This window comes from Vitis riparia, chromosome 13, assembly GCF_004353265.1.
Source record: "Vitis riparia cultivar Riparia Gloire de Montpellier isolate 1030 chromosome 13, EGFV_Vit.rip_1.0, whole genome shotgun sequence".
Taxonomy (NCBI): Eukaryota; Viridiplantae; Streptophyta; class Magnoliopsida; order Vitales; family Vitaceae; genus Vitis; species Vitis riparia.
Window position 1 is genome coordinate 17540273 of NC_048443.1, and position 12083 is coordinate 17552355.

General features: G+C 33.4%; 3 long non-coding RNA genes across 6 annotated transcripts; all 3 read right to left on the reverse strand.

The window, feature by feature from the left end:
* Positions 1 to 1385: 1385 nt before the first annotated feature.
* On the reverse strand, positions 1386 to 7108 carry LOC117929025. Of its 3 annotated transcripts, XR_004653683.1 has the most exons (6): positions 7095 to 7108; positions 6849 to 6960; positions 6612 to 6755; positions 6323 to 6485; positions 5409 to 5543; positions 1386 to 1977 (listed from the first exon to the last, which is right to left on the reverse strand). It is a non-coding gene; the product is annotated as an uncharacterized LOC117929025 (long non-coding RNA). The 3 variants fall into 3 exon arrangements; XR_004653682.1 differs by lacking the exon at positions 6323 to 6485; XR_004653684.1 differs by lacking the exons at positions 6323 to 6485; positions 6612 to 6755.
* Positions 7109 to 7257: 149 nt separating this feature from the next.
* Positions 7258 to 8070, reverse strand: LOC117929026. The gene is made up of 2 exons (XR_004653685.1): positions 7875 to 8070; positions 7258 to 7479 (listed from the first exon to the last, which is right to left on the reverse strand). It is a non-coding gene; the product is annotated as an uncharacterized LOC117929026 (long non-coding RNA).
* A 29-nt stretch (positions 8071 to 8099) lies between these two features.
* Positions 8100 to 11190, reverse strand: LOC117929027. 2 transcript variants are annotated; one of them, XR_004653687.1, is made up of 5 exons: positions 10207 to 11190; positions 10017 to 10115; positions 9132 to 9223; positions 8428 to 8717; positions 8100 to 8116 (listed from the first exon to the last, which is right to left on the reverse strand). It is a non-coding gene; the product is annotated as an uncharacterized LOC117929027 (long non-coding RNA). The 2 variants fall into 2 exon arrangements; XR_004653686.1 differs by having other exon boundaries at positions 9111 to 9223.
* Between the last annotated feature and the right edge of the window lie 893 nt (positions 11191 to 12083).

The following is a 12083-nucleotide window of genomic DNA, read 5'->3' on the forward strand; positions in this document are numbered from 1 at the left end:
CAAAAGTCTTAGAATTCTTTATTGCATTCATATGGAAAAGTAAACCTTTCTTCCTATCATACTCGATAATATACTATTCCGCTAGTCAAACTTTAAATCATTCAAAGATTAATATCATAAATAAATTTATGAACATAAATATTTATAGAGATTATATGAAATTGATAATTAATTACTTCAAAAAACTTTCATCTCTTTTTATTTAAATAATATATTATTACCAATAATTTTTTTTTAATGATTGGATAATATTAAAAATTTAGGATAAGACGATATTTTTTAAATTCAACTCATTTTTTTGGAATAGGAAATATCAACGTCATTTTTTTGAATGGCATTTGCTTGCATAGATTTATTTGTAATTTTTTTGTTTGTGAATACATTTAAATGACAAGCGCAAGGTTGAGATGGAGGTGACTATATCATGCTTAAGAATGTAATCTTCTAAAAATGCTTTTGATCACTTCAATAATGCGACTTTCAAGATAAAGATCTTTTGACACGACATTTGCATCATGTGTTATATTTCTTACGGAAGCCATTAGTATAAGTTAATTGATATCATTATTGAATACCCAAGTCAAGTGCATCCAAACAAGGTCATTGCCACTAATGAGTTAACTTCACTATTTCACCATAATCATTCACTTTTTATATCAACAATTTTAACATTTAAAATACAAAAAGTTCTCTCATTGATTCCTTTCATGTAGGAATTAAACTCTCTATTTTCTGATATTTGAAGCCATAATTTTGGAGCTAGAGATAGTTTGCTAGGGCTCTAATAAGATTTGTTTTTTTTCCTTCTATTGAGTAATATACTTTCCCTATCTCATTTTGGCTTGTTAACAATGGATTCCTCCTACCCCTCATATGTATATACTTCAAAGACCAATCATATGGATACGATATAAATTTTTTTTGTATCCTTCCACATAAAGGCATTACACAAAGGATAGATCCTAACCTAGATCATCATGGGTTAGAGGAAAATGAAAGAGCCCACACAAACATATCTAAAGAATCAAGCCCAAATGAATGTCCTTAGCTCCACTTACCAAAACCTTCATTGGCCAAGTACTAGTGAGCCAACCCAACTCTCCATCAAGTTGGGCTTACCTTTTCCTTTAAAAGCCTATAAATTTCTTTTTTAGTAAAATATTTTATGATGGTGAGAACAAATATATTTTTTTAATGAAAAAAGTGAACTTTAGCAAAATCAAAATTACACTTTTTGATATATAATTTCAAATAGAAACAACTACTTAAAGATGGTTAAAATCATTGTGTTAAATGATTTCTTCTTCAATTCCATCAATTGAAGATGCTAGGTCATCTAGCCTAACATTGTAGCAAATATCCAATCATCCAAGTTGAAAGAAAAGTACAAAACATAGTGTTAGTTTTTATCCAAGTTCCTCAATGAATTGAGATTGAACACCAATCCAAGAAGACAAAGAAAACAAAACCATAAATCAAAAGAAAATAATATCTAATATCAAAACATAACAAAACAAGCAGGATTTACGTGGTTCGGATCCAAGATTGAATCCTACATCCACGGATCAAGATCACCTCCAAAAATCCACTAAGATTGAACCATTTTACACCCTCAAGAATCTCTGAGAATCATCAAGCTCTCGCTACAGAACAGTGAAGAAGACTCACTCTAAAATCCTCTCACTTCTTTTCTACAATTCAAAAATCTCCTTTTTTTTTTCTTCACATTTTTATACATGAGTACATGAAAAAAAATGCTAAGCAAACAGGTGTGCCAGCTCACACTTTCAGTTAGTTAATCAACTAACTTTGCTTACGTGGCCAACCAATTTTCACACATAGATTTGTAGAAGAAAACACGATGATTGCATGCACTGGTTCATCGATTGCTGATACAGTAGAGAGACTTTCATCCTTTATGGAAATCAGTTTTATATCCTTTCATTACTCACTTGGAGACTTCTGGGGACAAGGCATCTGTTGGCAAGAATAAACCACCATTTAGATATGCATTTGGCAACACACTTGTAGATAAGAAGTATTTCATTACCAAAGGAGCAAGATAAAGAAAACAAAAGAACCACAATAACCTAATGGAGTGAGTAAAAACAACCACAAGATCAATTCTTGAACTTGAAAAGAAAATGAAGTATTCACTGTGGCCAAGTACAACTCACTTACCTAGACTAGAATCATTTATGACCAGCCACAGATGGTAGAGGAATTGACTCCAGCAATATCAAAACCATCCCTTAACTAACCAAGTAGTACTAAATTTCCATGGTATTGCTTTAATTTAGCTATGTTACAATGCAACATTCAGAAGGTGACAATGACACTTGTATTGTCTTGTCTTGATCCTAAAAATAATGTCACTAGTTTGCTCAAGGCTTTTGGCAGACTAGTAAAAAAGTTTCATTTCAAAGCGCTTTCCCATGATCCAAATAGAAAACAAATACAATTTTAACATTGACTCTAAGCTATGTTTCTTGTTGATTTGGTCTTGTTTTCGTAGACATTGATTTTAGGAAACAAAGATGACATAGAAGAAATGTCTAAGAGTAGCTCAGTTTCCCTTACAACAGTGCTTAAGTTCATAGAGAAGTGTGACTTGTGTGGTCAAGTGCCTTATCCAAAGCATCATAGTCCAAAGTTCCAGGAACACATACATTGGCTACAAAAACTAAAGTGAATTTCATAATCCTTGCAGAATATTCAACACATACATTATGATCCCCCATCAAAGATTAGTGGGCCCTTAACAAAGCTGTAGCAAGTTCTAAGAATTCATATTGATCATGGTCTGCCAAAATTTTTAGTATTGATGAAATAGCTAACAGAAAACATAAGTCCCATCATCTCTAAGTATCAATGGCCAAATTAAGCTACTTCATGTTGATAGCAAGACCCACAATTAATCAGCCTGGGTCCCTGCTTATGTTTTCAATACCTAAACCTTTTTGTTCTTTTCATTGTGACATGCAAACATCAAATGTTACCACTTTTGTGGTGGATTTGCCTCTTGAAATGGGTTTTTATCAACCCAGCTCTTGTGGAGCCATTTGGTCCCATTCTAATCCATTTATTGCCTTATAAGTAGGTACTTATGGTTTACACCCCTTTTTTTGGGTTAGAATATGGTATATCTATTGTTGCTACAAAAAATAGTGGGCATGTGGATATTATCAAGGTAAATTTTAGATCAATACAATTAGGTGTTAGACTAGCAAGCCCGGTGGATTCTGCTTATTTAGATCCTAGCCCATCGTCATAAGAGTTTATATATTGAACTTTCAATAGTTATTTTCTATAGACCTACTTGTTTTATCTAACAAGGCACATAACAGTTAACTCCTCATTAGACATGACCAAAAAGGCATAGCAAATGCCCTCCTAAACCTCCTTACTGACAATAACTTATGACTTCACTTCCATAAAAATGGGCTAAAGAACATCCATTAGTTTTCATGGCTAGAACATACTGTAACTACTTACCCATGTTGAGCACCACTGGAACCGCCACCACAACACCCATCTTGGGATCATGCCAACTATTGAAAAACCCATGAGTGACTCCCTAAGGGATGTAGAAGACCTTCTTTAAAGGTTTCTCTTTATGGATACTTTAAGATTAATTGAGCACTTAATGCAGAAACTAACAGAAGGAACTCATCGAAACTCTAACCCACATGGCTTCCTCTAATTGTAATTATAGTGTTAGCCACAATCCTAAAAGAAAACAAGAGTTTTATGTAATAGATTGTTATGATAGCAATAGCGATTGCACTAAGAGATTACTGACAATTATAAAAAATGTGATGAAAGTTATCAACTCTAGCTTAAGTTGAATAAGATTGGTATTGTTGATTGGTTTGAGTTTATAGGAGAATAGTAGAAAATTTAAGATGTTATCAAGTGAACTTAAAAGAATTTGATGCATTGGTTTATAATTGTGGGAGGGAAATTTAATATCCATTGAGGGATTTTGTAGTTGAATACTTGTACTAAAAAACAAGTAAGTGTAATTCCTCCTAGACAATAAAATATGTTGACATAAGGAGGAACATATTTACTAGTGCATTTGACTGCATTGCATCAATATGGATCAAATAATCCATTGGGTGCACATTCATAGATGGATAAAATTTCTTCTTTACCCTTATTTTTATGTAAAAGATCTAGTAGGCCCATGTTGAGTATTGATGACCTGCTGAGAATGTTAGATCAATGGTTGACATTGTGGAGTATGCGATGTGGGTGGTTGTAGGCGAAACCAGAAGTTAAGGTAAGATTGTTACTAACCAACCTTTGGCAAAAAGGTTGTAGAGACTAGTACGTTGGATATGAACTGATTGATTTTCTAGTACTATACTTCCAACAAGAATTTAAACAAATAAAATGATAAACTTAGAGAATTGATGGCCTGTAACAAAAGGATGCAAATAAGAGGTTTCCATTGTTCCCTTGTCCATATGCAAATTGCATTAAGGTTGAATGTGGTACCCTTATCTGCATCAAGGGTCTAAGCACCAAGGTAAGATCTCTTCCCTATGCATATAGCGCACATAAAAAACACTACCAACTCTTTTACATTTATGTCTTCTGCAGGTATGTCTCAGTCAGGTGGGGAATTGACCTCTTTAAAATGGTGGTGTTTGTTTAGAAAAGATGGGATACAAATTATGAAGACCTAGTTGTTGGCCTCCACAAGGCCATTATTCTAAGAGGTTTGGTGAGGTATGGTGGGGAGAAACTTCTTTGCAATGAAAGACAACTTCAAAAGGGAAAACACGATCCCACAAGATAGCCCTCACATTGCCTTTGTAGAAGAGGATTATGAAGCTCAGGATATTTCTGAAGCCCTATTGGCCCTGGGGATCAAGTGATTTGCTTCCCACTTTATATTATATTTCCTCTTTCTTTAAGTTTTGATGCATATGGATTTCATATATAATGAAAAAGCCAAAATCTAAGTATCTGATATAAGAAGAATATATGTGTCTAAACTAGTGTATAAAATTAGAGGTTATGCAGAATGACATAATTCTTTACTTCATTCCCTAAACCATAAGACACCCTCAATGAAATATTTATTTTCCAACTGGAGACAATATGAGCTTCAATGTGTGTGCACTCATATATGATGCTTTTCATAATGATGAATCACAAAATTTAACACATCTAATATATTTTAGACTCAGTTAACAAAATTAAGAACCAAATAATGATAGAAAGGTAGCTCTATGTCTGTACTATTTCAATCAATATATGTATAGCATTAGATAAAAGCACTATCAAGCCTAACATGGTTTCCGCAAGAATGCTATGCTGGTTACTCAAATTCTCTCTCAAGTCTATCATGTTTGTTGAGCATCTATTATAGTGTTGACCATCTTGTAAATATTTACCTGTTCAATGTCCCCATATGTTCACGAAATGCATTCCAGAGCTTGCATTTTTCCCAACCTTTGAAGAAGTCTAAGATCATGGAAGTGTTTGGCATTTTTTTTGCACAAAGCTCCAATTCTACCTTGTGTTTAGCACTGCAAGAACATTCAACATGGATTAGTGGGACATTTTAATATGAACACGTTAAAATTGGAGAAATGAATGAATTTAAACTTAAAATAGCTTACTCTTTCAATTTTCAATCATTACAAAGAATAATGTTAAATCAATTTGATAAATATTTGTCTAGTTAAGACCTTTGTCCTGGGAATCCAACTATTTTGCCTTCTTCGATTCAATAAACATCTATCTAGTGAACCGGGTAAATACATTTGCCTTTGGTTTCCCAATTTGGCCATGTAGAGAGTGTAAATAGTCAACTTCTCCAGCTTTCCCAGATAAGACAACTTTGTGTTCCTCTTCCATGTTCTTTTCATCCACTATCCTAAGCTCAGGCTATAGTTACACACCCATTAACAATAATACTCCTGTGTAGAATATTATAGGCATATTGCATACATGAATCATATATAAAAGCAACATTAAGATATCCTAGTTTCCAATTTGGACCACATAATTATCAATTCACTAAAATTAACACGATTGCCCAATCCAAATTTTCTTTACACTGTTTTGCTCAATGAAGAAAGAAATATAAATCAGCCTAGTATATTGGAATATAAATTTGTCCTCATTCTACATATAGGTTTTCATTTAATTTGATTTTTTTTTAAATTAAAATTCTATGAACTCCCCCCACGATAATAATACTCACCTAGCATTCAAAATAGAGGAATTTGTTACATTTTGCAAAATAAAACATAAACATTTTTAGACTAATTTTGATGGATAATGCCATTAAACATAAACCTACTACAGCAGTTGACATTAGCTCAAGAAGGTCAACGTCTTCACAAGAATGAGTTTCGAGCAACGATTTGAGGGTTTTAGCAGCAGTTTTTAAGTTTACAATATAGGGATCAACAGAGCATGGTTTAGTCATACTCTTGAATTTTGCTTTGGATCTCTATGGAGGCCTGTGAGGATACCACATCAGAGTGAAGTGAGTTGAGAAAGCAGATTATGCCATAGCTTTTTCTTACCCAAGTTAAATCAAGTAATCTAAAGGCAATGAATTTTAGTTTGTGAGTTGAGTTTACTACCGGGATATGAGAGTGAGGGTAGCTGTTAAGAGCATCAATGAGATAGGTGCATTGGCCAGCTAGGGATCCAATCTTTTGGTATTGTTTCTAAGGATGACGAAACCTGAAACGACCATGTCTAGGCTCCTATCTTACAAAATTTGTCTGCAAATTGAGAAATTTAAACAAGTTGTAACTTGATGTAGTCTATGAATTTAGAAAATTTTGACAGTGAAATAGATCAATCTTTCAACTCACCAAGGAAGCTTCAATGATTTTTGAAGTCAAAATACTTTGTATCCTTGAAGAAATGTTTTGCTATCCTTGGATTCTCCATCTCCTAAGACTCTAAAATATTCCCCTGAAAATCCTGCAAATTCACTTACTTATAAGTCATCAAAATGAGATTAAAAAAATGTAAAAGGTATGGTGCTCTTTGGGTTTATTTCGAGCAATCCACACATTCATTTGGGGTGTAATGCCACCTTTTTATTTTAGGCGTACCTTCTAAGAAGTTCCAAGCTTTTCAACATTGCCAGCAACCAACTTGTGAAGATCATCACCAGCCCACATTGGGCAGATGCCTATGGATACAAACACAGCTGTGGTGCTACTAATGAGGATGGTTGAGGATAGCCCGTTACAGATACCAAACTGAATGTCAATATAAACATCAGCAAACCATAATCATATCGACACTGCCATTTAGATAATCTTTCAGCAAACGCAACTGCATCACAAGTCGACAACTCTATCAATCAAATAATCTTCAGGCTATTTCAAGAAACTCTTGTAACCATGGTTCTATAAGCAACCACATGTCCTTTCAACAAAAACTCCAGCATGTCCCTGCCAAATCCTCCATCAACCTTAGCTTTTAGATAGTGGCCTGAAAAGAAAATATCACCAACAAATACTCTAATTAGTAGCAGAAGTTGAGTAAAACTGCATGCTCAAACTCTATTTGGTATTTGGTAAAGTAAGGAAAGGAAAGACTAGTCAAAAGAAAGAGACATGATGCCATTTAGATTAAAAGAAAACATAAAACCCAATTGCCTCTTAAAACATTCTATAAACACATAGTTGAATTGATCTTCATTTTATCTAATTCAGTCAATTGCCACTTGGGGTATCTTCAACCACCTGAATCTTTGCATTTTTTTTTTTTTTTTCAGATTATTTCTTACAATTTTTGCAAAATAAGTACAAAAAAAAATCCATCTTCCAATTTTGGAATCATATTCGATTAAGAATTAAACCTGAGTGAGTAGGGGGAATAATCACCTCATAAAGCTCATATGATAGAATTCCTACTTGATGAGTGTATGCAATTCTTGAATTGAAGTCACTAAAGTGATTTGTTATTGGGTTTCCAATGGTGTATCCCTGAGTCCAATTAAAAGAAGATCAAATGGATTCAAATATGATGTACAAAAGTTAAAACCATAAGGCGCAAGTCACTGGAATCATATAATTAGATTACATACATGAATATTCATTTTTTGGCTCTTTCCCTGCATCATTACCTGCAGCCAAAAAAAAGAAGAAAGGAAATTTCAACTGGACGATTAGGCACCTTATTAGAAATATATGTAGTCTTTTTGGAATCCCAAAGGAAAAATGAAAGCTGGGCTCAGATGGAGCCTAATCCTGAACCATCATGTCCTTCTTTACATGCATTATTAGTTCCTCTAAGAGTTGAATTGATTAGTCAATCTTAAAACTCTGTTTGGGTGTTCAAAACAAAAGGAAAATCTTAGGTTAAATAGTGTTTTTATATAACTCATGAAACTATTCTCCTTTCCTCAGCCTATTAGAGAAGTCATGATTAACATACCATTGGATATATATTTCTTGAACCACCATGGGGATGATTATGCCTGAATATGAGTCACCACTGATGTAAAGTGGATTTTTCTGAAACTTGGGGTGATTAATAAGCCACTGTGTCACAACAAAAAAAATTGGAGGTATGAACTGTTGAATAACCATTTAACAGGGTTGGGACTCCTGTAATTGATGCAGAGGATCTTGGATGCTCCATTGATACCAAAGCCAGTTCATTTCTGGTTGAATCCATGCCAAATTTTGCGGGCCAATATCCATCAAGTTGCACCTCCAAAAAATCTGCACAAGCAGGATGCATATATAGATTGACTACAGACAAATCAAACAAAGAACTAAACAAAAATTTGATTGTCTTTTTGAAACTTAAAGGAGAAACTACCCAGCCAGAAGAACAAAGTATACGAACTTACGTTGCTGCCACAATGTATTTATCCACATAAAAAATTAAAGGACATGTCTTTTTATTATAGAAATCAAAGAAAAAAAATATAATCATAAAAAAAAATTGATATGGAAATCCATGGATAAGGAACAAAAACCCGGAAAAATAAAAGTAAAAATAATTCAAAATTTACTTTCCCTTTTCCTCAGTTTTTCAGCAACCAAACCATGGATATCTTATAAAGCAGCTTTTCATCCGTGAATCCATAACAACATAAAAACTTCACAAACCTTCACTCATGTAAACCATACCTAATGACTGTTTGGAGAAACAATCATTGTGTTTGGGTCATTTTCAAGCCTCAGAAATTCAAGAGCCTTGCTACCAGAATCAATTGTAGTCACTGCCATAAAACAAAGAAAAAATAACCATCAATCAGAATCCATTAAAACAGGACTAAATTTGGAAAGAGAAAAAACAACCCATTAATGAATCTTCCTATTCTTCCTCTGGTTTTCTTCTCTGTTTGTTAGCTAAGAAAGTATACAATTTCCTATAAACAATAGCTAGCACATGAAACTGGGACTCTGTTCTATTCTACAAGATGGAAAGAAAAGGAGCTTTGTATACAAATAAGACCTACTAAAATCCACACCCCTCAAAGCAAGATCTGACTAGATTTGATCCAAAATCTTCCAAAATTTCCAAGTTGATTTCAATTATAGGGCAAGCAAAATTTTTATTAATCCCTATCAATTTAAAATCTAATTACAAATGTTTTTACAAATAAACTTCATAGACAAATAAAAAAACATTAAAATCATCCTTAAATTTTGTCTCTATTTTGGTAATACTATTTTAATAATTATATCTTGTTGAACCTATTTTATAAGAGATGTCATGTAGACAAGTTTTATAACTTGTTAAAATAGATCCAAACTGGCAAATGTTAAAAACTGGAAGAGGTTTTAGATCATCATGTAGACTAGTCATACTCATTGCAGAATAGAGCCTTGTATGAAAGCTTTTAGAAGCACTAATCTCATCTTTATATATATCTTGAACAACAAAAGCAATTACATAACAACATGACATATTTTCAAATGCTACTGCAGAAGAATCAAAGTGGAATAACTTCACTTCTATCTGGTGTCCAAAATGCAGAACTATGAGAAGTTGAAGATTGAAAGACTTACAAATCAATCTATGACTTGAGAATAACAGAAACTAGGAGTCCTTTGTATATATGTCCAAGTGAAAGATCTGTTGTCTATATGTCCAGAAGGGATCTCAAGCTGTTGAAGAAAACTGAAACATGATTAGTGATGAAAGCATCCATAGTCTGAAAACAATTAGGCTTGGAATATGAAACTGAGATGCATCAACCTTATAATATCTGCCAAACTTCTTCTTCTTTTTTCCCTCCTTTTCAAGGCCAAAGTGCAGCATACACACTAGCATCCACATTACAATATAAACTTATTTCATATAATTTTATATTCTATGATTGAAAAATGTTGGGAAAATCTCTTGAGAATAGGTTGGATGAGAACAGAAAAATGGAATGGAGAAAGCCAAATATCACTAGTGTTTCAGGATGGGAGAAAGCCAATTTTACATTCATGATGGGAGAAATGGACAACAAACAGTCTCTAAAAAATTTATGAAAACTTCAGGAAGTAAGGGAGAGAGGTAAGAAAAATCACCTAGAGAAACATGTGCTAGCTGGTTATTGGAAGAGAGAAACATATACTAATATCACTAGTGTTTTTCTCCAAAATCTCCCCACAATTTTGGCCTGTGTGACCATTAGTAAATGAAACACAATTTTTGAACACCAAAGAAAATTTTAATTACCCTTTTTAGTGTCAATCTACCCACCTATTTGGTTCTGTACCTAAAGTTTACCATGTATAATATCCTCCATTCAAACCCGCTTTGCACCAATGGTCTTATCATTAGGAATAGCCCCCTGTTTTCCCTTTTGAGTGGGAGTGGCTCAAGTTTGACCTATGAAATGGGGGGAAATTGTGAACAGTAGAGTAAACTGATCAGAATTGGGCTTTGAATTACCACTAACCTTTCTTACCACTGATATCCAATCACTACTCACCATATTAAGCCACTTCGTATTGAGGCATGGTGCAAAGCCTGATGATACTAAGTGATTACAACATATATTTTTTTTTTCACACCCAAATGCCCCTATTCTTCTAGAAAAGTATCCTTACCATTTCAGGTGATGTGATTAGGGAGTGGACATTAATAGAAGATCTCACCACTGCAGACATTGTAACATGATAGATATATGCTATTACTAGACATGAAAAATACTCTTTTTGTTCACTGATTTAAACTAGAACCTTACACTAACTAAAGCTGGTTGATGTTGATTATTGGATTAGAGTGAATAAAAGAACATTTTTTTTTTTTTGGAAATGATATTAGATATTTTTTACTCTACTTTATTTTCTTCTAATTTAATTGTTTTAAATTCTATACAATTTTTTATTCATGGACATAGACTCAAATAAATCACCCTGCATCCAACCCCAAATACTAAAATATCCCCACAGTTTTGGTCTCAAGGAAGCATACTGCAATAAAAAATCTCTCCATAAAAAATTTCCCCCAACTGGCATGCAACTCAAGCAGCCCAAGGCAATCTGAAACTTCATCAATTAGCCAAACAACATACAAATCACCTGTAGTTCTACTGGGGACAAGTGATGATGCATGGCATCATTTAATTTCTCTTCATAAAAAAATTCTCATTCTAAAAATCTGATCATTTTACTGGGTACAAATTATATTTGTCTTGTCTTAGAAAGAAGGAATGATGAGAAATCCATCAAAAGAAAACCCAAAGGAAATCAAACCAAAAAAGATATGGGATCCCAACATAATCATAGAATGTGGAGAAATAAAACCAAAAGATGGAGAAAAATACCCTAGCAAAAAGAAAAAAAAAAACCCTAACAATTGAAACCATATGGTGAATCAGAAAAATAATATAAAATAAAATGACATGTTTTGGTGAATCAGAAAACTACAAGTCATTTGGTTGAAAGAATAATGAGTGAATAAAAAAAAATACCAAGCCTCTTCATCCACACTCCGATTATCTCCATTATTGACCACTGAGAAATAAAACCAAAAGCATTTTGGTGACTTTCAATCAGTGAAAAGAAGGTTGTACTGCTGGATCTCCTCAGGTTTTCCCTTCTAAGTTCGTTTGGAATTCTCAAGTTCCTTTCAAAGTA